Source organism: Oncorhynchus tshawytscha, unplaced genomic scaffold (genome assembly GCF_018296145.1).
Source record: "Oncorhynchus tshawytscha isolate Ot180627B unplaced genomic scaffold, Otsh_v2.0 Un_contig_13980_pilon_pilon, whole genome shotgun sequence".
Classification (NCBI taxonomy): domain Eukaryota; kingdom Metazoa; phylum Chordata; class Actinopteri; order Salmoniformes; family Salmonidae; genus Oncorhynchus; species Oncorhynchus tshawytscha.
This window is the reverse complement of record NW_024608865.1, coordinates 27989-33596: the sequence shown is the minus strand read 5'-3', so window position 1 is coordinate 33596 and position 5608 is coordinate 27989.

The window sequence follows — 5608 nt, the reverse complement described above, 5'->3', positions numbered from 1 at the left end:
TGGGATGAATTCGTTTGAATTATTTGTAGGTAAACAAACTATAGTCCGCTTTCACTGTAATTCACAACTATAACGGCATTCATGATTTAAAATACGATGTTGTGGTATCTGGTAAGACTAATGATAACCAGATGAGACTCATCATGCTGCACCTTACCCCCCAGGCCGGTAGGTGGCGCTTACACGATAGTTTTTTTTTAGGTTGCCTCGGGAAAAAAAGCAAAAGCACTTCCGCTTTTCCACTTCCTTGTTTTTATGTCAGCTGTCAAATTAAATTGACGCGGGAAATAAGCAAAACAAAACAGAAATGTCACAGTTGTGGTGTCCTGTTGGTGACAGAATCCTAGTAGGTTACATTTTACCCGAAAAGAAGGTTAAAAACTCCGAAAATGACGACTCTGATTGGGAAGATGATGATGAGGAGGAGGAAGAAGAAGCACAGCCGGAGTTTCTGGATATGAAAGAGATGGACAGCGTTAGTTCAGGAGGACATGTGTTTAATTCCTCCGTACCGGGCCGAAACGAAGGTGAGTGGTCGTTGACAGATCATCATAGCTTTGATAATGTATAAATTAATCTAACTAGCTAATGGGGTTGTCACTTGCAAAAAAAAAATAGGCATATTTATCTAGCAAACAAGTTGCCAATCATTCGGTGTAAAGGGACTGCGACAGTGTCACTCTTGTCGGTCGAGATTTCTCCTACTGTAGAGACAGGAGCCTACTGTAATTTTATATAGTTTGTTCAATCTGGTTTATCTCTTGTTAGTGACACTAATACACCCACAGAAAGGTGGGTATAATTTGTGGGAAAGTTCCAACAGGAGGAATCTGTAACCAAAAACATGGTAAAGGACAAGGTTGCCAACAAAACAACGCATACAAAGTTGTATAGCGGCAGAATAAGATACCGGGTAGAGAGGGTGGGCTATTTCACTAAGTTTTTTCCACTCAGCGTGTTTAGTCCATAAAAATGTCTGTCCTCTCTCTGGTAGCCTACAAACAAACATTAAGAATAAGCTACGTGGTGAGTTGATGCCTATTCAGCATTTAGTTAACTAGGTGAATTGATCATGCTACTTTTGTATGCGTTGTTTGTTGACAACCTTGTACTTTACCAAGTTTTTGTTACAGATTCCTGTTGGGACGTTCCCACAAATTATACCCACCTCCCACAAAACACTATCATACAATCCACCACGATGAATGCATGCTGATGATCTAGCTAGCTAACGTTAGTCAGCTCAATAACTAACTATCTTGTGTAATTGTTTCATTTTCTATCCCGTGTCCGTTCTAGTTGATTTCCTGGACAGCGTGTCTGGTAAGAGATGCAGAGTACTGGGCCGGTTCAGTCTGAAGGACCCGTGGTGGGAGGCTACCTGCACCGCCCGCGCTGCCAGGGGCAAGCTGGTGCTACGGGGCTACCCTGCCTACCGCCTTCGCTCAGACCTCCAGGGAGGCTCAGACCTCCAGGGAGACCCGGACCACTCTGTCCTGTCTCTGTTCCTCACAGCCTGCGGCGTGGACGCACAGTTTGTCGTCCCCTTCTTTGCTTGGCTGCCGATGGGAAGGAAGTTGGAGTTTGCTAACTTGCAGGAAGTTCTGGCTGAGTTTGAGGAAGGAGAGCAGCACAGAGCTTTGGCACAGCAGATTAAAGCCTTGGTCTCTGTTTCAGGTAGGTGGACGTGGGGGAGAGATACATCTTGACCCTGATCTATAGTGTTTTGGTAATATGAAGTGCTGTGAGTAAAGACCATAGCTGTGTTTGAATACTCCTACCATAACATTCTATACCATACTAACCATACCATACCATACTATACCATTCTATACCATACTATACCATTCTATACCATACTATACCATTCTATACCATACTAACCATACCATACTATACCATACTATACCATTCTATACCATACTAACCATACTAACCATACCATACTATACCATACTATACCATACTATACCATTCTATACCATACTAACCATACCATTCTATACCATACTATACCATTCTATATCATACTATACCATACTAACCATACCATTCTATATCATACTATACCATACTATACCATTCTATACCATACTAACCATACCATACTAACCATACCATACTATACCATACTATACCATACTAACCATACCATTCTATACCATACTATACCATTCTATACCATACTATACCATACTATACCATGCCATTCTATACCATTCTATACCATACTAACCATACCATACTATACCATACTATACCATACTAACCATACCATTCTATACCATACTATACCATTCTATACCATACTATACCATACTAACCATACCATACTATACCATTCTATACCATACTAACCATACTATACCATTCTATACCATACTAACTATACCATTCCATACCATACTATACCAATCTATACTATACTATACCATACTATACCATACTAACTATACCATACTATACCATTCTATACCATACTATACCATTCTATACCATACTAACCATACTATACCATTCTATACCATACTAACCATACTAACTATACCATTCTATACCATTCTATACCATACTAACCATACTATACCATACTAACTATACCATTCTATACCATACTAACCATACTATACCATACTAACTATACCATTCTATACCATACTAACCATACTATACCATACCATTCTATACCATACTAACCATACTATACTATACCATTCTATACCATACTTCACCATACTATACCATACTATACCATACCATACCATACTATACCATTCTATACCATACTAACCATACTATACCATACCATTCTATACCATACTATACCATACCATTCTATACCATACTATACCATATCATTCTATACCATACTATACCATTCTATACCATTCTATACCATACTAACCATACCATTCTATACCATACTAACCATACTATACCATTCTATACCATACTAACCATACCATACTATACTATATGATACCATTCTATACCATACTAACCATACCATTCTATACCATACCATACTATACCATTCTATACCATACTAACCATACTATTTGTGACACAAATTGGGTATGTAGTATGCTTATTAGTCATAGGGGTGCGTTTGTAAATTCCCTCTGGCTATCTACTCCGATTTCAGAGCGCTCTCTGATGAATTTACAAACGCTCAACACCCGTTGAATGTGTCAGTCAATATTGGCAAAAAAAACAAAACATATTTCAATTGTTGCCAGCAGCACAGTTAGTTACAGCAGCACAGTTAGTTACCAGCAGCACAGTTAGTTACCAACGCTCAACACCCGTTGAATCTGACAACGCCCTGAATTTACAAACGCCCAGAGCGCACTCTGGCACTCCCAGATCAAAGTTACGAACACACCCGAAGTCTAGCTAGTAATTTGTTACGCTAACAAGCTAGCAATAGGTTGCATAGCAACAGCATCAGCTTCCAGTAGATGTATGAAGCGCGCTCAACTGAAATGTTACCGTTGGTTTACAGTATACTAACATACAGTATGTTAGTATGGGTATCTGGAACACAGCTCATACTAACATACAGTATGTTAGTATGGGTATCTGGAACACAGCTCATACTAACATACAGTATGTCAGTATGGGTATCTGGAACACAGCTCATACTAACATACAGTATGTTAGTATGGGTATCTGGAACACAGCTCATACTGACATACAGTATGGGTATCTGGAACACAGCTCATACTAACATACAGTATGTTAGTATGGGTATCTGGAACACAGCTCATACTAACATACAGTATGTTAGTATGGGTATCTGGAACACAGCTCATACTAACATACAGTATGTTAGTATGGGTATCTGGAACACAGCTCATACTGACATACAGTATGTTAGTATGGGTATCTGGAACACAGCTCATACTGACATACAGTATGTTAGTATGGGTATCTGGAACACAGCTCATACTGACATACAGTATGTTAGTATGGGTATCTGGAACACAGCTCATGTTAGTATGGGTATCTGGAACACAGCTCATACTAACATACAGTATGTTAGTATGGGTATCTGGAACACAGCTCATACCCATACTAACATACTGTATGTTAGTATCTGGAACACAGCTCATACTGACATACAGTATGGGTATCTGGAACACAGCTCATACTGACATACAGTATGGGTATCTGGAACACAGCTCATACTGACATACAGTATGTTAGTATGGGTATCTGGAACACAGCTCATACTGACATACAGTATGTCAGTATGGGTATCTGGAACACAGCTCATACTAACATACAGTATGGGTATCTGGAACACAGCTCATGTCATCGGTATGTCTGTCAGTTGCAGGGATGCGCGTGACTGCTGCCTCTCTGTACCCCCATGTGATGAGATACCTGCCTACCCTACTGCCCGGGCGCTTCACAGAGCTCCTGAGTCGAGGAAAGAAAAGCCCAAAACATCCTGCGGCACAGGGTGCTACACAGATAGAGGAGGAGGAGGAAGAGGAGGATCTCAGCTTGCTGGCCAAAATAGAGGAGATGATCAAGACGGACGTCTGGAAGCTGGGCTTTAACTATGTAAGCGTAACCTCCTGGCTGGTTGTGGACTGTGGTTGGTTAACATACTTTGTCAACAGTTTCTGTAGTCTGTGATTGGAACAATTAAGCAGGAAGTATCACATCACATCCCTCCAATCTGCCATGAACACTTTGACATAAACTAAAATAAGAAAATAATTCATTATCTTGAGTAATCGCTTCTCACTTTTCCTCTCTCCCCCTCCCTCTCTTTCTCTCTCTTCCCTCCCCCCTACTCCCCTCTCCCTCTCTTTCTCTCCCCTCTCCCTCTTTCTCTTCCCTCTCCCCCTCCCTCCCTTTCTCTCCCCTCTCTCCCCCCTCCCTTTCTCTCCCCTACTCTCTCCCCCTACTCCTTTCTCCCCCTACTCTCTCCCCCTACTCCTTTCTCTCCCCTACTCTCTCCCCCTCTCCTCTCTCTCCTCTCCCCCTACTCCTCTCTCCCCTACTCCTCCCTCCCTCTCCCCCTACAACTCCCTCCCTTTCTCTCCCCCTCCCTCCCTTTCTCTCCCCTCTCCTTTTCTCCCCTACTCCCCCTCCTTCTCTCCCCTCTCCCCCTCCTTCTCTCCCCTACTCCCCCTCTTTCTCTCCCCTCTCCTCCCTCTCCCCTACTCCCCCTCCCTCCTCTCCCCTCTCCCCCTCTCCCCCTCTCCTCTCCCCTCCCCCTCTCCTCCCTTTCTCTCCCTCTCCTCCCTTTCTCTCCCCTCTCCTCCCTCTCCCCTACTCCCCCCTCCCTCTCTCCCCTACTCCCCTCTCTCTAGGTTATGTACAAGGAGTTGAAGGTGGTCCATTGCGAGGCTCAGCTGAGATCCTTCCATGAGTGTAAACTCTTCCAAGAGATCCCTCTGAAGCAGCGTAACGCCCTGCGAGTCTACGACTCTCTGAAGAACCACTGCTACAGGACGGGCAGTACCTACACGGAGCTCCCCACCCTGTGTGACGAGGTCAGGAGAGGGTGTAGCTCCATGGTGGAGGTGGAGGTACGAGGAACACAGAACAAATACGTCTGTCCATTTTGTGTTTTATGTATTGTTTGTTG